Genomic DNA, 23,637 nt, shown 5'->3' on the forward strand with positions numbered 1-23,637 from the left:
GAAGAAATGTGTCGGGGCTCTGGATTTATGCAGTCAGGATCATCGCTTCATTATTTATCATTATTTACTGTTCAAATGGAATGTGGTATTTATATGCTATTACTATTATGATTTTTTTCTAAATTTCCCCTAGAGTGTTTGTTTTGGGGATATTTTAACCACTTCTGGATCGGAAGGCTTTACCCCTTTAATGAACAGGCCTTTTTTTGCAATTCGGCACTGCGTTACTTTAACTGACAATTGCGCGGTTGTGCGACGCTGTACCATAATAAAATTGATGTCCTTTTTTTCCCACAAATAGAACTTTTTTTTAGTGGTATTTGATCACCTCTGCATTTTTTTTTTTTGCGTTCTAAACAAAAAAAGAGCAACAAGTCTGAAAAAAAGAAACAACATTTTTTACTTTCTGCTATATAACATTCCCAATAAAAAAAAAAATTAAAATCAAATTTTTTTCATCATTTTAGGACAATTTGTATTCTGCCACATATTTTTGGTATAAAAAAATCCCAATAAGTGTATATTGATTGGTTTGCGCATAAGTTATCGCGTCTACAAACTAGGGGATAGATGGTGTAGTAATGGTGGCAATCAGAGATTTTTAGCGGGACTGCGACATTGCGGCAGACAGATCGGACACCTAACTGACATTTTTGACACTTTGGGGGGACCAGTGACATTACTACAGTAATCAGTGCTAAAAATATGCACTGTTACTGTACTAATGACACTAGCAGGGAAGGGATTAACCAGGGGCGATCAATGGGTTTGATTTGTCCCTAGGGGGTGCTTTCTAACTGTGCAGGGGATGGGCTTTCTGCATGAACACAGAGACCTGTGTTCCTAAATAAGAGTAACTCAGGATCCCTGTGTTCATAACAGACAGAACAGCGGTCTGCCGTGTTTACAACACCAGACCGCCGCTCTTTCTCCATGAAGAGCGATCGCGGGTGCCCAGTGGCGATCACGGCCGCCGGACTGGCTGCTCGGCTTCCTCCATGGCTAATGGGCGTGCACGCCAACATACAGTTACGTCGTTTCGCGGGACAGAACCGACCTACCGCAGCAAAACTGTGGCGGGCAGTCGTTAAGCGGTTAATGTCTACTTTAATAAATATTTGACTTTTTACCAGTATTAGTGTCCAATATATTTATATTTTTGGGTATCACAAGATCCCTTCCCTATTCCCCACCTCTTCCTTTGTGAAGTTTTTTTCATTCTAATCTGGGACTGATACCAAAGTAGCTTCAATTACAGCTATTTAATTGATGGATTAACATTACACCTGCAGTTACATGCAGATGTTGTAATGTATTCAAGGAGCCACTTTACTTTATAGTTTATAGTAGAAAAAGTTATCTTTAATGGATAAAGAAAAGCTAATGATGCATTTACATTTATTTTCTTAAAATATGTGAATTTTGTTTTAGATACGTTGACGTGTGTTTGGCATATATTTATTTTTACATCCAATAGGAAAAAGAAAACAGATTGAAGAGTATTTTCTGCAAATTTGTGCAGTATTTATTAAAATGCCTGTAAAATGCTCTGCATATATTACATCTGCGGCCTTTCTTATACCATAAAATGGTCAGAACACACACTATGATCAATATTTTTTGCAGATAAAAAAGGTTTAATCAATTTTCCCCAGATTACTATGTTCCACAATGTCACAAAGTAGAGGCTATGTGGAAGACACTACCCATGTCATCTTCTAACCTCCTCTAAACAGTTATGGCTGGAACCCAACAACTAATTAATATTAATAAGTCCCATCACACTGTTAAATCAAGTTACTCTGAAATTGTCCGTCATTGTCACCATGTTACAATTTTCTTCTCGCTGACCAGCTCCCCATATGGTGAAGCTGAATCAGGTGGTAGCAGAGCAAGATAAGTTGGGGTCTCGGCTCCTTCATCTGGAGACTTGGGGGCTTTGGGACCAGCCATATCAGTCCTCACCCAACCTGGACAGCAGGCATTTAGGACGATGCCCTCGCCTTTCCGAGTCTCCTTTAGTTGTCGAGCTTGGATCCTGGATAATACAGTCACTCCAATTTTGGATGTCCCGTAAGCACTGTCCGACCATCCTTGGTCTTTGTGGATTCCCTTCTTGGCATCTTCCACAAACTTCTCCATTAGTTTCACCAACTCTTCCTCAGTGATGGTGTTACTGCGGAATTTTTCCTGCAGTTCAGGGCTGCATTTTACAAGAGACATAGAGCTCATCATGCTGGAAACATTGACAACTCACCCTAAAAGAGAACAAAAGTCTTTGATAATGAAAACTTGGAGCTACGTTTTTAGATAACACAAACAATTTTAAAGCTTAACTCCAGCTGGAAAAAAACACCCTTGCAATTGTGAACCCCCACTACAAGGGTTAAATTCTTGTCAAGGGGGTACAGGAATAAGGAGTAATATTTACTTTATTCCGGTCTCCAGCAGGCTTTCTCCATCCAGTACTGCTGCCTCTCTAATGCACTCTTTGCCATGGTCGCATGCTCGCCTTCTTCGCATACAAGCAGGGTTAAAAGCCCTGCACTATACGTGATTGGTAAAAGAAAACCCCAAAGTAATTGGAATTGATATAGCGCTTGCTGTTAATATTCAGGGGTAAAACAATTGCTTGTTAATAACCCGGATAAAAATGTGTGGGACAAGTATAGATGTAATATAAGTGGAACTAATTTTAAACTCAATAAATAGCATATACTATATCACACAAATAAATCATCATATATCAGGTGATAAATCAATCAATTGCCAAGTGCCTTATAGTGCAAATACGTGCAAAAATTGTGCAAAACAGTCCAAATAAAGTTCATATGTGGTTTATATAAATAACTTCAGTGCCAAAAGGAAAGAAAGTGCAAATGCTTGTGCCGGATCCTCCAGTGGTCCAGCTGTTGATACTTATAATGTGGCTTTAAGAAATAATGGGGGTTGTGCACTCACCAGAGGTTGTAGGTCTTAATTGCCGTATGGCAAAAAGACCATAAGAGCCTTATGGCCTTCCTGGCCAGAGGGATGGCGACTGCTGGGCTTTGTAGTCCCCTATGGTCCGGATCTCCTTCCACAGTAGACTGAATCCTCAGTAGACTGAGTACCGGCTTGCGTACTCACCGCTCTCCACGCACAGGCTCAGCACAGCAGGCGCGATTTTTTAAATTTTAAAAACCTTCTTGTATTGCACTATTAATTATACCTATTAAAGCATTTTAATGGTACTGCACTATTGGGAGCATTTTTTCATTCCAATCGGACCCTGAGGATCCAGTCTACTGCGGAAGGAGATCTGGACCATAGGGGACTACAAAGCCCAGCAGTCGCCATCCCTCTGGTCAGGAAGGCCATAAGGCTCTTATGGTCTTTTTGCCATACGGCAATTAAGACCTACAACCTCTGGTGAGTGCACAACCCCCATTATTTCTTAAAGCCACATTATAAGTATCAACAGCTGGACCACTGGAGGATCCGGCACAAGCATTTGCACTTTCTTTCCTTTTGGCACTGAAGTTATTTATATAAACCACATATGAACTTTATTTGGACTTTTTTGCACAATTTTGGCAATTGATTGATTGCTTATCACCTGATATATGATGATTTATTTGTGTGATATAGTATATGCTATTTATTGAGTTTAAAATTAGTTCCACTTATATTACATTTATACTTGTCCCACACATTTTTATCCGGGTTATTAACAAGCAATTGTTTTACCCCTGGATATTAACAGCAAGCGCTATATCAATTACAATTACTTTGGGGTTTTCTTTAACCAGATATTTTTAACTTATAGCAGCTGCTACCACTATTCCCCCCCCCCCCCTATATATTAAATCACCTTCACATTCCCCTCATAGATTAGGCTATCCATAGGCGCGAAGAATATACACCTTTGGGAGTATATACCTCTATCACTATACGTGACTATAATAACAGCCCGGGGCACCAGAAAGAAGAGGACAGTGCCAAAGTTGACAGCAAGGTAGGTAATACAGCTTCTTCTGATACTTCTACAAATAGCAAAAATCTAATCCTTGCAGTTTGGGGGGACCCCACTGCAAGGGTATTGCTTTTACAATCCCAGAGTTCAGCTTTAATCTACAGAAGGTGAAATGAATGTACAATTTTGAAACCATCTATTCCAAACCAGGCTGCATCACACATACTAAAGGAGCTATTGGAAATTATTTTCTATTGTTATCATTGAAGAAAGCCAGCTGCAGTATTTTAAAAACTATCTGCAACTTGATATGCCAGTCTTGTGCTTTGTGTTAGTTTTCCAGATTGCTCTCCACAATGCCGTGAAACTATACTTGACTATATATGTTGAAATTACACTCCCTCAGCCAAAACTACATACCACACCCTGGTATTCAATTGTCACATCCTAGAACCCTAAATGACAGTAGAGGTTCTAGCATTTCACAGTTAAATAATATGGGGTAGGGTTGGACACCAGCAGTATTTCTGGGAAAAACTACCAGCCTTATGGTCTCCTTCTGTTTAAGAACCTTGGCAACAAATCCCATTTGTACCCATTCTCTAAATACCATCAGTTGGCAAACCCAACCAGCAGTGGTGGTCTAATCTTAACTTGGAGGGAAGTCATTGTTTCTACCTTGAGCTTAGGACTCAAGGGTCACAGGAACACAGAGATTGATTTGAACACTAAGACAGGTACTTGGAGGCTCAGCTTGTTGTAGATCAGTACTGTTGATACATTGGGCACATTTAAGGCCAGATCAGGTTCACTTTCACTTGGGTCATTTCTCGCAAGACATACAGCAATCATGTCACAACCCAACGGTTCTCTTTAACTTGCTGATGACACTATGCTTCAGCGATGGGTAGATTGCGGTTCCAGTGGCCACTAGCAGATGATTACCCACAGCATTCGCACATCTGATATCCACCTGCATAAAATCCTACCATTGTGGGACAGTGTGGTTTCTGGTTCTCCCTGTGATCCTGTACAAAGCCTTTTCTACTCTTAGCCCTGCCAGTCTGGTTCCTGCCCAGCATCCTATTTTATGCCCTGTATACCTTGTATATTGTTTGTGTATTCTTATTTGCTTTTGTATTTTCTGTATTGTGGTTACTGTGGATAGTTTCATTTGTTTAAAAGAATGGGTAGTGTCGCGCTCAAACATAAAGTGCTTGTGCAGATATTTAAACCTTAATTCAAAAATTAAAAATACATGATAGGTGACAATCTAAAAAATCAATCAATCTGTGCTCAATATTGTAAAGTGCAAACAGTCCATATGCAGCATCAAACAGTCCACATCTCTTTGGTGTCACACAAATTAGCAGAGACTTGATGTTAGTGCAGATTAACCTTCACCTCCACACTTCACCCAGTGATCTAGTAAGGTACTCCTTACCGGAAATATATGACCCCTTAATTATAGGGGGTCACATAGGCAATATCTCCACTCAGTACACACGATCCTCAGCTCCTCTGTTACACAGTGGGTAATCCAGCATCAAGCCCTTATAGTGTAGCTCGGATCAGGTGGCAAACATGGGTGGGACAAAAAGGAGACTCTCATGGTGCAGTACATCTAAACATATCGCTTTATTTAAAAAGTATTGCACTTACTCGAATCACCATAAAACAATCGCCTTTCTCATAAAAACATCCAGCGAGGGTTGTGAGCACTGCCGATCGCACAGTGCTCCTCTAACCCGGAAATGGCTACGGTCTCACGTTTCCCTTCCCGACGTACGTTTCGTCAGTACGACCTGACGTCATCAGGGGATCATGTGACCGTATGTTTACTTCTCATATTTATTGAGAATACACCGCTTGGCATCCAATCAGAAACTCCTTAATTTGTAACCCCGCCCGCATGACTCGGATCAGAATCATTAAGGGAGCCTGCTTAGAACAAAAAGGATGATATCATAATATTGCAGCAATGACGCCGCAATTTATTTCTTTTTAATATATACCCAAAGCAAAATTGCTTAGTTTAAAACCTTGGACCGCAACTGTGCTTACTGGGTTTGTGGTGGAATGCCTCACGTTACATTATTGAAATTCCATCAATAGCGGTATTGATACAAATGCATAACCTGGTGAATTCATTAACCATTTCAGTACTAAATAAATTAAACAACATTTTGCAAATTAATTGAGTTTATATCATAAATTTTCATATACTACCTCAATTTTGTTATTATTAGAGACAAGTTAAAATTAATTTTAATTTTATTTTTGGTTAAAAAGATTAAAATTTAAAAATTTTTTAAAAAATTAAAGATTAAAAATTATTAAAAGTTGGATATAAAGCAATTCAAATCTATCTCAATGTTCATACCTAAAGGTTGCAATGTGTTCATTTTATATATCCATTGGGTTTCATTAATGGATATTTTTTGAGTCATGTTTCCTCCTCTCCAATGGTTTATTACTCTATCAATACCACAAAAAGTCATTTTTGAAGGATCCTTATTGTGGTACAAGCGGAAATGATTGGAGAGGCTATGTTTTGGAAATCCCTTCCTCATGTTTTTAACGTGTTCTTTAATACGCACCGATAATTGTCTTGTGGTCCTTCCAATATACTGGAGGCCACAAGGACAAGTTATCAGGTATGTAACGTGGGTGGATCTACATGAAATGAATTTTTTGATATTGAATTGCTGACCGGTAACATTAGATTGGAAGGTGGTGGTTTTCCTTGGATTTTTCTTTGTTTTCTTGCACGCATTGCACCTCCCACAACGAAAAAAACCATTTACATCTAAGAAAGTTGGTTTATTGGTGGGCGGGTCTGGTATATTTGGAGCAATGCTGTGTCTAAGATTAGGGGCTTTTCGATAAATGAAAATTGGTTTTTCCGGTAATATTTTGTTCAAGGTCTTATCTTTTTTCAAAATTGGCCAATGTTTTCTCATAATGGCTTCAACTTTTTTATAATCCCTATTAAAGTTGGTTAGGAACGCTATTTCTCCATTGCTGTTCTTATTCTTCTTTTTCGTTTTCAGCAGATCTTTCCTCGGCATTTGTCGCACAAGTTCTCTTGTTTTCAAAACTTCTTCCAATTTGTACCCTTTTTCAACAAACCTAGATGTTAACAGATTTGATTGGGTCAAGTAGTCTTCTTCTTTCTTACAGTTGCGTCTTATGCGCATGTACTGTCCCTTCGGTATAGCTCCCAGCCACTTGGGATGATGGCAACTTCTTGTGGGAATATAACTATTCCTATCCGTGTCCTTGAAGAAACTCTTGGTACAGATCTGATTGCCCTCTTTTACCAGGGTCAAGTCAAGGAAATTCACGGATTCAGTCTCCCAAGTGGCTGTGAATACCAGCCCATACTGATTATCATTGATTTCTGCCAGGAATTTCTTTAGGTCCTCCTCCGAACCACTCCATAGGACTAGCAGATCATCAATGAACCTTTTGTATAAGGTTAACGATGGGTTGGGGTTCTTGAAAATTACCTCCTTTTCCCATTGGCCCAGAAGGATGTTAGCGACACTTGGTGCATATTTAGCACCCATTGCCACGCCCTTAATTTGGTTATAGTGACTACCATCGTGCCAAAAGTAGTTGTTGCCCATTGCCAGGCCAAGGGCATCGCATATAAACTTTTTTTGTATTGGTTGGAGATTGGTTTTAGAGTTTAAGGCAGCAATGGTGGTGTCTATCACGTCTGATTGTTTTAAACTCGTGTACAACGATTCCACATCTATGGTCACTAGGATAGTGTTCGATTGTACTTCTAATTCTTCTAAGATGTTAATTAGATGTTTACTGTCTTGTAGATGGGACGGATAGGTAGGTATTATAGGCTGCAAAAAATGATCAATGTATTCTCCAATCCTGGAGAAAATAGATCCAATTCCACTTATAATTGGCCTGCCGGGCGGCTTAGTTTTATGTTTGTGGATTTTCGGCAGCTGGTATATAGTTGGTAGTCTGGGTGCTTTTGGTACAAGGTACTGTGCTTCTTTCTTTGTAAGGATCCCGTTTTCTTTGGCTTTTTTCACCAATTTGTTTAATTTGTCTTTCAAGGTTTTGGTGGGGTTGTTTTTCAGCTTCTTGTAGGTGACGGTGTCACCTACTAGTCTATCGAGTTCTTCTTTATAATCATTTTTGTTTAGAACTACGATTCCACCTCCTTTATCAGCTCCTCTAATTACTATATTCTTCCTTTTTTCTAATTCTTCCAGTCCTTTTTGTATATCATTTCGATTGCTTGAATTGGTTTTGATCTTTTTAACATCATCTTCCACCATATTTTTGAAGACCTCCAAACAGTGATTGGAGGCTTTGGGTGGATTGAAAGTGGATTTATTTCTAAGTCCACTATTTTGAAATTCAGAACTCATAGGATTCTGGCTCAAAGGTTTCTCTAGAAAGTGTTTTTTAATTTTGAGTTTTCTTATGTATTTTTCAATATCAATGTATGTGTTGAACTTGTCAACACCTCTATCAGGGGCGAATTTAAGGCCCAATTCCAATAATTTTAATTCATCAGTGGAAAATTGGGCGTCACTAAGGTTGAAGATTCCTGCCCCTAGGATTCTCTTTTTCTTTTGTTTCTTTCTTCCGCCCCTGCATCCTCTCCTCTGTTTTCTTGTCTTCCAGGTGGGGGGCCATTTCTTAGGGGGGTCTGTTCCTGTTGATATTGGGGATAGGTATCCTTTACCCAATTCTGTCCTGGGTTCTCTTGTTCCCAGTAATTCTCCTGAGGCCATGGTTGTTGGGGTCTCCACCATTGTGGGGGTTCTCCTCCCCTCTGCCAAGGACGGCCTCTTCTCCCACCCCTCTGGCCGCGCGGGGCTCCATTTTGGTGGTTGGGGCCTTTTCCTCTCCCCCTTTGTCCCGGGGCGCCACCTCGCCCCCTTCTCGGAAAAACCTCATTCTGTTGGTAGTTTGGGGCATAAGCTAATGGAGAATAGCTATTATATGTAGGTACATTGAATCTCGGAGAGTTGTAGTTTGGATGTTGGTATCTCGTTTTCCTGTTTGAGCTTCCTTGGGTTCTTTCATTGTCAAAATTAGGTGCTCCCCCAATGGGTGTAAAATTAGGGTTAATGAATCTTTCAATCCCTGTTTCACCTACTGCCGGTGATTGGACCTGGCCAGAATTGCTACTGCCATTCTGGCCTTCAGGTTGATCCTGCCATTTGTATACCTTAGACTCTTTGTAGTCTATTTGATCTCTTTGGTATTTGGTAATTTTCTTATTTCTGGTGTCCTTATCTACCTTATCTAGAAATTTCTGTGTCTGGGTGATCTTATCCTTAAATTCAGCATTATCTTTAAATGGTTCCAAGGTGGTTTTTAGTTCGCTTATCTTTTCTTCTAATTTATTCATTTTAGTTTTTCTACGTAGTAGAATAAGGCTAATAAGTCTGGCCTCACACTGATTGAAGAAATCGAACCAATCTTTGTTGAGGTCTGGGTCAACCAATCCATCGTTTGGACCCAGATCCCAACGTAACCTTCTTGGTGTCATTTTCATTTTGGAGTACTGCTCCAAGGTTGCTATATCCCACCATACTCGAATCTTTTTCTCGAGCACATTTTTTAGGGATTTAACATTTTGTTCCATATCCTTAGAGACAGCACTTTTGGCTGTGAATATATCTGCTGTATTGCGGTTGTTCATAAACTCAAATATTTCCATTGCTGCAGTTTTAAACACAAGTGGGTGTGTAAGAAATCAGAAAAAAAGGGGGGTTTGGTGCAAACCAAAAACCGCGCAAGTGGTTCAACCGTGTATATATGTAAATATATAATCAATAAATATAAACATAAAATTATATGTGAATATAGATATTAATAATTAATAAATATTAATTATTTACAGGAATTGCTTCCTTGTAGTGAGCGGCAACAAAAAAAGCAAGGTGCTGAACAATTGTTTAAAAGAATGGGTAGTGTCGCGCTCAAACATAAAGTGCTTGTGCAGATATTTAAACCTTAATTCAAAAATTAAAAATACATGATAGGTGACAATCTAAAAAATCAATCAATCTGTGCTCAATATTGTAAAGTGCAAACAGTCCATATGCAGCATCAAACAGTCCACATCTCTTTGGTGTCACACAAATTAGCAGAGACTTGATGTTAGTGCAGATTAACCTTCACCTCCACACTTCACCCAGTGATCTAGTAAGGTACTCCTTACCGGAAATATATGACCCCTTAATTATAGGGGGTCACATAGGCAATATCTCCACTCAGTACACACGATCCTCAGCTCCTCTGTTACACAGTGGGTAATCCAGCATCAAGCCCTTATAGTGTAGCTCGGATCAGGTGGCAAACATGGGTGGGACAAAAAGGAGACTCTCATGGTGCAGTACATCTAAAAAGTATTGCACTTACTCGAATCACCATAAAACAATCGCCTTTCTCATAAAAACATCCAGCGAGGGTTGTGAGCACTGCCGATCGCACAGCGCTCCTCTAACCCGGAAATGGCTACGGTCTCACGTTTCCCTTCCCGACGTACGTTTCGTCAGTACGACCTGACGTCATCAGGGGATCATGTGACCGTATGTTTACTTCTCATATTTATTGAGAATACACCGCTTGGCATCCAATCAGAAACTCCTTAATTTGTAACCCCGCCCGCATGACTCGGATCAGAATCATTAAGGGAGCCTGCTTAGAACAAAAAGGATGATATCATAATATTGCAGCAATGACGCCGCAATTTATTTCTTTTTAATATATACCCAAAGCAAAATTGCTTAGTTTAAAACCTTGGACCATTTCATTGCTTATCTGGTTTAAATCTCATTTGCTCAACATTACTGCTACTTTGGCTATATTTGCACTGTTTTGAAATAAACACTTTTACATTGTGTCTGAAAGGCCACTTTCACATTGGACGCACTCCGCCAGGAGACCATCTGCTGAGCAGGAAATCTGTCTACTGATCCCTGCTGAGCAGGTGAATGGCTGATCCGTGTCTGCTTAGCTTATGCAGAGCAGGTACAGACACATTTCGTTCTCCTCCATGGGCGGTTGGGTGTAAATGGTCCACCTGTCCGTTTACACCCGACTGCCATCCGATCCGGTCTGATACGCTGGATGGATGGGGAAAGGATCCCCAAATGTCTGTTTTTAGCAGATCTGATTGGATGTTGGCAGGTGTAAACGGACAAATGTCTGTTTACATCTGCCAGTTTAGAGAGGACAACGGAGGGTCTGATCAGGTCCACCTGAAAAACTGACACGCGGATCCGATCGGTCCGCCCATCTGAAAGGTGCCTTAAGGTTCTCATTTATTCAAGTCATAGTTTCATCTAAAATATCTACCAGACCTCTTCGCACCACACAAGACCTCCTGCTCTCTAGCTCCCTTGTCACATCCTCCATGTTTGTCTCCAGGACTTCTCCAGAGCCTCTCCCACCCTCTGAAACTCCCTACATTAGTCCATCTGGCTATCTTCTACTTTGTCTGCCTTCAGCCAATCCTTGAAAACTCATCTCTTTAAGGAAGCCTATCCCGCCTTTACCTAAATTTCTCCATCAACCAATTAAACCCTCTAGTATTGAATTTTAACTACGCTGTCAACCTTTCTTTTGTAAAGCATTGCACAAACTGTAGTCACTATAAAAAATCCTGTATAATAATCTTAATAATAATGGTATGGCTAGTTAACTTGCTATATAAAGTTTTGTTACTCCTTGTAGCCAGTTCTGATAATTGCCACCATTTATAATTACATGGAAAATGCAAACACCTAAATCAAAATTACTATAAAATGTGTCATGGCAAATATTGCATAAGATTGGGAGGTGTGGAAGCAACATTTTATGTGGGCTACCTTAACCTGGAGTCTGCATACTGCTTTGCTAGATAACATTTCTGGTCACATTGATTGCACAAAATTCGGACACACATTTTTCTGACATCTACGCATCGCTACAACCTGAGGAGATAGCATATAAGATAAACCCCAACTTACCGTTTGGTTTAATAAGTGGCAACAGCTCATGGCAAACATCTCTTGTGGCAAAGAAGTTGGTTTTCAGTGTCACTTCAGCTTGTGTGCCAAACGGGGTTGTGTCTGCAGCTGGAAATTTAAGAATGAGAAGTGTATTAGAAAATAGAGCTAGCAGTACTAAGCACTTATAGAAAATGTTCACCTTTATAACATCCATGTAACACTTTTTGTTCCATTCTTATTTTCTCCTTTATAGTTGGGTACCTACAGTATATTTCCATTACACATCTACACACTTTGCTCTGTCTTTACACTAGGGATGCACCGAAATGAAATTCTTGGCCGAAGCCGAATAATAATAAAATGTTTGCCGAAGGCCGAATACCGATACCAATTTCCAGCTTGTGTGCCAAACGGGGTTGTGTCTGCAGCTGGAAATTTAAGAATGAGAAGTGTATTAGAAAATAGAGCTAGCAGTACTAAGCACTTATAGAAAATGTTCACCTTTATAACATCCATGTAACACTTTTTGTTCCATTCTTATTTTCTCCTTTATAGTTGGGTACCTACAGTATATTTCCATTACACATCTACACACTTTGCTCTGTCTTTACACTAGGGATGCACCGAAATGAAATTCTTGGCCGAAGCCGAAGCCGAATAATAATAAAATGTTGGCCGAAGGCCGAATACCGAAAGCGGTGTTTCACATTTTTTCCATTTATTTTGCCAATTTTTTGTCCTCTCTCTTGTCCTCTCGCTTCTCTCTCTCTCTCTCTTGTCCTCTCACTCTCTCTCTCTTGTCCTCTCATGTCTCTCTCTCTCTCTTGTCCTCTCTCTCTCTTTCTCTCTCTTGTCCTCTCATGTCTCTCTCTCTCCCTAAATGTTACTGTAGGGAATGGGATTTAGTGCACACTGCAGCCTTGTACCATAGGGTTAATGTTAGTGACACTGTAGGGATTGGGAAGGATGCTGGGAATGAAAATCAGGAAGCATGCAGGCAGCCTTGTAAATTTTAATTGCAGATACTGGGCAGGTCAGGGTTAATGTGGTAACATCAATTACTCAGTGACAGTCAGTCAGTGTCAGTGTGGACTCGATCAGATTATACCGTGACAGACAGTCTCTCATAGTGGTGGTAGTAGGAGGCTGGAGGTGGACTAGTAGTAGCCTGGAAAGGAGCACAGCCGCATACATACATTACTCACTCGTGCACTGCAGCCCGCCCCACACATTCAGTGAGTCTTACTCTCCTCCCTAGTTTTTTCAATGGCACATTCAGGAAGCCAATCACGCCGTGAGTAGCGGCACAGCGGAACCAATCAGGTGTGCAGGCACGCGTGATTGGTTCGCTGTGCAGCTAATCACGGCGTGATTGGCTTCCTGAATGTGCCATTGAAAAAACTAGGGAGGAGAGTAAGACTCACTGAATGTGTGGGGCAGGCTGCAGTGCACGAGTGAGTAATGTATGTATGCTCACCGCTGAAGTGTCCCGGCTTCACGGAAGTCTGTGAGTCCTCCTGTCCTCCTCCGAGTCCCTTCCCCCTATAAATATCGTGACCTCGGCGATATGAATATCGCCTACAGCCACAGAACGATAGTCGATATCATATCGACTATCGTTCAGCCCTATTATTCGGCACAAAATTATTCGGCCTTTTGACTTATTCGGCCGAACACCGAAAGTGCTATTTTTTCTATTTTCGGCCGAATAATGTTCGGCCGCCGAACATTCGGTGCATCCCTACTTTACACACTGTCCATTTATCCCACTTTTTCGAGTTGAGTGGCGGCTGGTGCTCAAAATATTTGGGGGGGCGCAAACAGAAAAATGTAATAGGCATTGCTTTGTGGCAAAAAACGCAGCAAAAAATAGTGTGAAAGGGGCCTTCAGTGATCAAAATATAGTGTGCCCCCTTAAATGCAGAGTGACCACAGCGTGCCCCCTTCAATGCAGAGTGACCACAGCGTGCCCCCAATCAATGCAGAGTGACCACAGCGTGCCCCCAATCAATGCAGAGTGACCACAGTATGCCCCCTTCAATGCAGAGTGACCACAGCGTGCCCCCATCAATGTAGAGTGACCACAGCGTGCCCCCATCAATGTAGAGTGACCACAGCATGCCCCCATCAATGTAGAGTGACCACAGCGTACCCCCATCAATGTACAGTGACCACAGCGTGCCTCCTTCAATGCAGAGTGACCACAGCGTGCCCCCATCAATGTAGAGTGACCACAGCGTGCCCCCATCAATGTAGAGTGACCACAGCATGCCCCCTTCAATGCAGAGTGACCACAGCGTGCCCCCATCAATGTAGAGGGAACACAGCGTGCCCCCATCAATGTAGAGTGACCACAGTATGCCCCCATCAATGTAGAGTGACCACAGTGTGCCCCCTTCAATGCAGAGTGACCACAGCGTGCCCCCATCAATGTAGAGGGACTACAGCATGCCCCCATCAATGTAGAGTGACCACAGTATGCCCCCATCAATGTAGAGTGACCACAGCGTGCCCCCATCAATGTAGAGTGACCACAGCGTGCCCCCATCAATGTAGAGTGACCACAGCGTCCCTTGGGTGGTCCTCAATCTCTCAATCAATCTCCCTCATTACACTGTGAGTACAGGGTGCAGTGGTGAGGCCTCTCCAGAGGGACGGTCCATGACATCCTGCACTAGAAAATGAGTTATAGCAGGGGACACCAACGGAGAGGTATTGGGTATTGCAGCCAGCTTTTTACATTGCCTACCATTACAAAAAAAAGTTGAACTTTGAGGTTTCTACAGACCTGTTGCAATCGGTTGGGTAGATGAAGATCCCGCACAGGACGGACACGGTGAGGGCAGAGGTGCCCAGCAGGCAGAGGCTCCAAGGGCATTTCCAGCACAGCATCGTCCTTCGCATGGCCAGGGCCAGGGGTCCCCATCGCCCTAACAGTGTGCTGCCGGCTCTGCAGCTTCTCCATCCTCCGAGTGTCCGCCTCCTCCCGCTGCAGCGCTGCCTCCCAGCTTGTCTGTTCGACCGTCCGGCTGTCAGCTCCCTATTGTGCTGAACGAGGGGGGGGGGGTTAGAGAGGAGTATCCCTGACCGATCACCCCCGGGATACCCTCATTATTACCACCACGGCGCCACTGATTACAGACCCCTCCCAATCAGCGGCGTCCTCAGTCCTCCCCAGCCAATGGCATGGGGTTTGCCTTTCGGCCAATCAGGAAGCACGTATCTGCCGCGCTTCCTGATTGGCCAGGAGGAGGATCCGTCTGACAATAGCGAATTTTCATTCGCTATTGTCACACAATGGGTGGGCTCAGCAGGGCCAGATTAACATAGGGGCTATTGGAGCTGCAGCTCCAGGCCCCTACCTTAATATAGGCCCCGGGTTGGCCATATTCATTGTTACCGCGCTTCTGTCACTTGTAAACACAGAAGTCTGGCTTCTATGCTCGCTTACCCAGGCAGCTCCCTCAGAACCTCCCCACACAGCAAGAAGGCCGGACAAGGAGGGACAGTTGCCAATGCATGGATGTGTTTATGGGCTTCAGAGACAGCATCCCATGTTGAATTAGGCATGCATGGCTGCACCCTTCCTCCTCTGGGTGCATGCCAAGGCACGGCCCTTAAGGCCCTTCAAAATCCTCAGCACCAAGCCCATGATGCTCTTAATCCGGCCCTGGGGCTCAGGGCGCACTGCTCTGCTCCCTGGGTCCACCCTTTGCATCACCCTATCAGAGCCTCTGGCTCTAATCAGGTGACTAAAAAAAAAAAATGTCCCTTTAAACTCCATGCGTCCGGCGCCCCGCATGTAGATTAGGGGGCCGGATGCATGAATAGGGGGGCGGTGCCCCTGCGCCCCCAACACACCGGCCGCCACTGGAGTGATCTACTGTATATGTATTGATAATGACATCTGACAAACCTGGTCCTGTATACCTGTGTGCTTGTTTGACTTTGGCGGAGACAATAGACTGTGAGATGTCTTCAGGGAAAGGCCTGACACTAATGGTTCCAAGTACACCATGTGAAGTTACTGTGTTACATGCTGGTACCTTATAAACACAGAAATAAAAATAATTTCTAATGTGCATTCCCCTTGATCCAGAGCTCCGTACCAAATTCCTTTTATATTCTCCTGTTTTTGAGAAAACTGCAACTCTATGTATACCTATCACAAACCAGGGCAATTCAAAGCATATGTGCCCTGAAGAAGTCAATTGACACAATGCACAGGACTAAGTCTCGATTATATCATTGGTCACTCTGACAGAGCTCCAGCGTTTTTCTGTGAAGAGAGGAGAACCTTCCAGAAGAACAACCATCTCTGCAGCACTCCACCAATCAGGCCTGTATGGTAGAGCGGCCAGAGAGAAGCCACTCCACAGTAAAAGGCACATGACAGCCCGCTTAAAGTTTGCCAAAAGGCACCTGAAAGACTCTAAGACCGTGAGAAACAAAATTATCTGGTCTGATGAAACAAAGATTGAACTCTTTGGTCTGAATGGCAAGAGTCATGGCTGGATGAAACCAGGCACCGCTCATCACCTGGCCAACACTATCCCTATAGTGAAGCATGGTTGTGGCAGCATCATGCTGTGGGTGGGTTTTTCAGCGGCAGGAACTGGGAGACTAGTCATGATCAAGGGAAACAGGAATGCAGTAATGTAAAGTGATTGGCACGAAGGTTCATCTTCCAACAGGACAATAACCCTAAGCACACAGCCAAGATAACAACTCTGTGATCGTCCTTAACTGGACCAGCCAGAGCCCAGACTTGAACCTGATTGAACATCTCTGGGGAAATCTGAAAATGGCTGTGGACCAACGCTCCCCATCCAACCTGATGGGGCTTGAGAATTACCGCAAAGAAGAATGGGAGAAACTCACCAAAAATAAGTGTGCCAAGCTAGTAGCATCTTACTCCTAAAGACTTGAGGCTTTAATTGGTGCCAAAGGTGCTTCAACAAAGTATTCAGCAAAGGCGGTGAATACTTATGTACATGAGATTTTTTTGTTTTTTATTTTTAAAAAATTAGCAAAATTTTAAAGAACAAACTTCTTTCACGTTGTCATTATGGGGTATTGTTTGTAGACTTTTGAAGAAAATAATTAATTTAATCCATTTTGGAATAAGGCTTGTAACATAACAAAATGTGTAAAAAGTGGAGCACTGTGAATACTTTCCGGATGCACTATATATATATATATGATGTCCATAGCTGTTTCAAATGCCACTTTATGCATTTAAATACCTCCATAGACCCAGTTTGTCCAGACACTATGATCACCTGCTGATTTGGCACTATCCATAGACAGCTTAACTCTTTCATAAGACACAGAAGTTTAATTCAATGCAATTTTACTTTAGGTAATTACAGTACAAAAGATGTTTTCCAGTCGTTGGAATGTTTAAGGCAGGTCATAGATTATATGATTTTCCTATAGTTGCAGGAAAGAGAATTGCTTAATTCTCCCAGCAACAGCTAGTGTTCATGGGGGATCACGGGTGCAATGCCAGGCTTCTATAGACTCTCAGTATAAAAAGATAAATCAGGAAGATTAATGAACTATGAGAGTGCTCACCAGCGCCTTCATAGTTCATTGAGAACTATAAGCCATCAACCACGATGTCTGACAGTATTTGTAGTCTATTCATTCACAGGAATGAATGATGCGGCCGTCTGACCGCGCTGGTTTCAAATTGTGACAGCGGGAGCAGGGAGAGGATCCACCACCCGCTGTCACAAAGAGGGGGGATTGGGGGAAAAAAGTTGTAGATGCTGGAACATGTTACATGTTACACCCTAAAAACAACTGGAACATTTACCATGTTCCAAAGGTGTACTTATCCTTTATTGCAGTTCAACATAACACAGAAAATATACAATACATATTAGTAGGACGGGACAATCACCAAAGGTGACCATCTGTCCACTGAGGGGAGAAGTGGAGGTAGTGCACTAAGGTTGTCACATTATAAGAAGATCTGAAGTAAAATTGGCGTTTGAGGAAATTACAATTGCACAGATCTAGGAGTGGCGATTCAACTGTGAACTGTTTGGCATGGATTACCTTGTATTTACTACTGCACTTTGCACATTGACTGTGGAATGTAATTAACAGCATATTTTTGATAATCAGCAAATTTGGCACGTGTGTCTTTTAATGATATTGCACATGATTGAAGGCACTATTATCTATTGGGTATAGTCTAGTGCTGCAATAAATTTACTTCATTTTGGTTGTGTTTTCAATAGTTTTATTGGTATTATACCATAGGAAAGTATATTATAGGGCATATCCATATATCTACAAAGATATACAGTATCCAGAACAGTATCCAGAACTGGTGTTTCATAAGGTTGTTAAACAATAATTACAAAATCCTTAGACATAGTCATTTGAAGTATTACAGCCTATGCACATTGTCACCTAGATTACTCAAGGGAGGGGGAGACTGTAAAAGGTATGATAAAGGTATGTAAGTATAAAAGAAAGTAATATACCCATTACATGTACATATTGTCATAAAAACATGACATAGTAGTTCAAGTGGTTGTGAAGTCAGATTCCTAAATCACTTGCATCTCCTCTGTTTTATGAAGAAACTAAGTACAGTGTGTCCGTTGTGCTACGTTGTGCGGTCACGTGACCTCCCTCTGCTCTCGACAGAATGTAAATATTCGCCAGCAGACCAAGGATCTTCAATTACAAACAGCAGAGATGTATAGTAACTAAGTAGAACTACTTCACTACTGTACTTAAGTACCGAAAGGCGGTATCTGTACTTTCCTAGAGTAGAATTTTTTTCTCCTACTTCCACTTTTACTTCACTACATTTTTTCGATGATTTCAATACTTCTACTCCGATATTTTTTTTTTGTGCTGCATAGTTACTCGTTACAATTATAAAAATTACCACTGCCAGAACAGTAGATGGCAGGTTTCATGAAGCTCAAAACATGTGTATTATCAGCGCATACGAAAATAAATGCTACTGTATGTATAAATAAAAGATGCATTTGAAATAATAAAAAACAATATGATGTTCAAACTTTTGACTTCTTTCTTTAATAACTACATAACACAGTACTTGTACTTTTACTTTCAGTACTTGAGTAGCAATTTTTTTTTTCAAAACTACTGGTACTTTCACTTTCAGTACTTGAGTAGCAAAATTTTTAAAAAAACTACTTGCAATACTTAAGTACAAAAAATGTTGAATACTTTAGTACTTCTACTCAAGTCACTTTTTGATCGAACACTTCCACTTCTACTCAAGTCACTTTTTGATCGAGCACTTGTACTTTTACTCAAGTATGGGTTTCAAGTACTTTATACAACTCTGCCAAACAGCTTTTTATTGAAGAAAGATCAAACCAGCTTATCCAGCCAATCCATTCCCTCTGCTCTCTTTCCCCGATCTAAGGAGAGCAGTGGGAGGGGCTGAAATTCTCCTCTGGCGTAAGCCAGCTAGCAGAGGGTGGTCATGTGACCGCAAAGCAGTGCTGTGCAAGAAGGTTTTTAGGATTATAATTTTTTTTTAAAACTGACACACTGTACTTAATAACATCATAAAACAGAAGGGATGCAAGTGATTTATACTGTATATGTTACAGCTTCGGTGAATAGAGGCAGGAGGGGAGGGGGGGGGGGGAGGTCTCAACACAGACTAGGAAATGACAGGCAGAGAGGGGGAGAGAGGAGAACAGCGTGATGACGGAGGCACGTAAACTGACGACAGTATCATAGATCAGCAGCCATTTTACGGTGATCAGTACACATTGGGTGACATAGGAACAGCCAGGATTTTACAACATAGAATTGGGCAAATGGCACTGCCATTTAAAGGAACAGGAGAATTTTTTTTTTATTTTTAGGGTTACAACCACTTTAAGGATATACAGGACAAGGAGAAGAAATAAAAGCAACTAACTGGGTGACAGGTGACATTTTCAAAAGCCCATTCATAAACCATCTTTTCATAAAGTCGATACATGAACATTAGGATGGTGGAGCCAACCTTTCCATGTGGAGTGAAACATATTAGATTTATTTTGTCTACAAGTGATCAATCTTAAGTGCATGCATTGTAAGTTGATCCTGTGGACAATATCACATGTCAGGTGCCAGGTGACCTCTACTGATAAGATATTGATGACCTAGCAGCAGTGTATCACCATAGTCTAGTAGTTATGAGGGTGCAGCTTGACTCCATTTAGAATATGTATAATTTCAGGGTGAATATGACATTGTAAAAGCTGTTAATGCTTCTGCAGGCTCATAAAAAACGTAGAATAGAACCTGTTTGGGCCACAGTTTCTCCAACATTGTGAGGAATGCAACAAGAAAACAAAGCCTGTCTGGAATACCAAAGGAGGTGACATCTTGGTGGACAAGCTGAGTGTCTTTCGTATATCCAAACTGTAGAGATAGCAAAAGTAGGCAGCCGGTAATTTGAGGCATCCATAAGCGAAAATTATTTTATTTGCTACAGGGTGATTGCAAACAGCAAATCTTACGCGTTTCTTCCCAAAGCCTTAATCATAGCCAATAACAATAAATAAGGCTTTGGGCTTAAATGCGTAAGTTTTGTTTTTTTTTAATCACTATGTAGCAAATAAAATGATTTTGCATGTGGATGCCTTGCGTTACCGGTTGCCTACTTTTGCTATTGTGAGGAATAGTCTGAGGAAAATTTAGAGAAACTGTAAGGAGCCAGATACCATCTCCACAGCATCTTCTGTGAGTCCCAGTGGTCTATACATCAAGATAGGAATAAGTTCACCTTAATGGCTGACAGTCAGTCTTTCCATAAAATCAGATTTTCGCATAGAGGGCAATTTGATTTATTTTTAAATTTGTGGTTTACACAATGAAGTGCTGGCCGGGCTAATTAGGTAGGGAGGTGGTGTTCAGCATTTACATTTTTTTATTTTATTTCTGCAATTCATTGAAAAAATGTATAATACACAAAAGAGAATCTCAACCTTTCAGGACACAGCGGATGAGAGGCAAATCCTTTTGACCTACTGTATGTCTAGCTGAATGCTCCATCTGAACCGGGTCTGTCTCTTATACACCAGCTCTCATATGACTTGATTCTTTGTACACTAACCAGGCCAATTCAAAGCATAAGTCCCCTGCCAAGCAACCCAACACCAACATTACAGACGTATAGACCTCTCATTCTAATGCCCTGGAGCTTGACTGAGAAGCTTGCTCAGTAGCTAAGGGAGCTCAGACCTTCCACACTGGTTGACACAAACAACTTGACACATGGTAACATCCTACAGTATGGTGAGTGTTGTCACCCTATGTCAGGAATTGTGTTACTTGCCAGATTATCAGGTGAAAATAGAGGGAAAAAAAGCCCCCCAAAAATGAAGCAACCACCACATCTAAGGATTTTAGATTAGGAATTTAGATTAAAGGTTTGTTCTTGAGTTTAGATATCAACACCTAAAGTACAGGTCTTACTTTTGTGCTGTATGTCCTTGTCAACTGCTATCAGTCAACCATTGGGAGCACAGTGTTACATTTAGACATGTGCCAATTAAATTAAATATTGGGCAAATCTCATAATTTAAGCAGAAAATGTTTAGTTGTCCTTAATATGTGCAATCTGATGTCTGATCTGGAAGAGAATTGTCAAATTCATGAACCCAAACAATTCTTTAACTCAATGACCCTCTGCAGTTTAAATAAATATTATCTAGGGGAATCGGAAACTCACAACACACTTATTTCATTCTTTAAATTTAAGAACTCACCTTTGAAAGCAATGCCGGCATTATTGATCAGCACATCCAGCCCCCCATATTTTTCCTTTAGGAAGTTCCGCAGGGCCCAGACGCTGTTAAGATCATTGATGTCCAGCTGGTGGAATAGTGGGGACAATCCTTCCTTCTTCAAAGCCTGAACAGCTTCTTCTCCCAGCTGAGTGTTCCTGGCTGTCAGATAGACATCTCCCTTAAACTGCTTACACAGTGCCCTGACTATAGCCAGGCCTATACCTTTATTACTCCCTGTCACCACTGCCACCCGAACACTAGACATGCTGCCTGTGACTGTGAAGGACAAAGCAAATTAACAGCACAGTGTCAACTGCAACTGGCATTTATAATGAAGGCTCCACCCCAGGCATGTAGATAAGGAAGATCATATTCTATTACTGTAACCAAGCATTACATATACACTTCATGCTGCTTTATGGCAACACACTGTTACTGCCATCTAGTGCTGGAATAGTAAACTGTTGCAAATTACATAAATATTTTTCTCTTGATTATAAAATCAATTTTCTGAAATAAACATTCCAAGGAAAAACATTATTTGCCCTCCTAAAAAGTCAATCTTACTATGGTTAATCTAAAAAAGGGCTCAAAAAAACAATATCTCTGTAGTGTAGTGTAGGTTATATCATATGTGTGAAAAAATGTAATTCATTCATATGAAACCTCAATAAACAATGTGCATTACATAAATGGTGAAAAAACAATCACATAATAGATTTGTGCATAGCAAAAGGAGTAAAGTTCAAAGAAAAATATATAAAAGTCTAAATGTGAAATCTTGAAAATTATGAGAATCCATGTGTAAGAATCCCAAACCACCTCACAAACAGTTGTGCCAGTTCCCTTACCAAACAGTAATGATCTCCAAATGATAAGAGATCAACAGCCCAGAAATAATCCAAATGGAAGGCCACCACTCAGGGTACCACTGACTCCACCGCCTCCACAGTCCTTCTCTGGTTGGCAGCACCCCTGAGTAATAATGGGTAGGAGAAAGAACAAAGGACCATAGAGTAGTATGCTAAAACCACATGATTTATTAAAAGCGGATGTACTCACAAAGGTTACAGAGTAACACAGGCAAAATATACCACCCCAGAAATCTACATTAGGTCTACAACATCATATAACACTGGCCTTGTCCTAGGTGCGACGAAACACACATAGGGCAAGGCCAGTGGTAAATGATGTTGTATACCTGCTGTAGATTTCTGGTGTGATACATTTTGCCTGTGTCACTCTGTAACCCTTGCAAGTACATCTGCTTTTAATAAATTCCAACAATGTCTGGAATGCCTTCAGATTGCCATATTGGAAGGAAGCAACATTGAACAGTTTCAGAAAATTACAGCAGTTGCAGATTGAAATTGAAAGAAGGTGTTTATAACATTAAATTACAAAATGGCTTTAGTACACATAATATACAGTGCCTTGCGAAAGTATTCGCCCCCTTGAACTTTGCGACCTTTTGCTACATTTCAGGCTTCAAACATAAAGATATAAAACTGTAATTTTTTGTGAAGAATCAACAAGAAGTGGGACACAATCATGAAGTGGAACAAAATTTATTGCATATTTCAAACTGTGTTAACAAATAAAAAACTGAAAAATTGGACGTGTAAAATTATTCAGCCCCTTTACTTTCAGTGCAGCAAACTCTCTCCAGAAGTTCAGTGAGGATCTCTGAATGATCCAATGTTGACCTAAATGACTAATAATGATAAATAGAATCCACCTCAGTGTAAATGCACCTGCACTTTGATAGTCTCAGAGATTTGTTTAAAGTGCAGAGAACACACCAGGCAGGTCTGAGTTACTGTTGTGGAGAAGTTTAAAGCCGGATTTGGATACAAAAAGATTTCCCAAGCTTTAAACATCCCAAGGAGCACTGTGCAAGCGATAATAT

General features: G+C 41.2%; 1 pseudogene across 1 annotated transcript; it reads right to left on the bottom strand.

Annotated features, from left to right (window-relative positions):
• Positions 1-1,608: 1,608 nt before the first annotated feature.
• On the bottom strand, positions 1,609-22,010 carry LOC309547463 (carbonyl reductase [NADPH] 1-like; annotated as a pseudogene). Its single transcript has 3 exons — positions 21,708-22,010; positions 11,959-12,066; positions 1,609-2,258 (listed from the first exon to the last, which is right to left on the bottom strand). The product of its transcript is annotated as a carbonyl reductase [NADPH] 1-like (transcript).
• Between the last annotated feature and the right edge of the window lie 1,627 nt (positions 22,011-23,637).

The sequence above is a fragment of the Pelophylax lessonae genome, assembly GCF_965119305.1.
Source record: "Pelophylax lessonae genome assembly, chromosome: 2".
Taxonomy (NCBI): domain Eukaryota; kingdom Metazoa; phylum Chordata; class Amphibia; order Anura; family Ranidae; genus Pelophylax; species Pelophylax lessonae.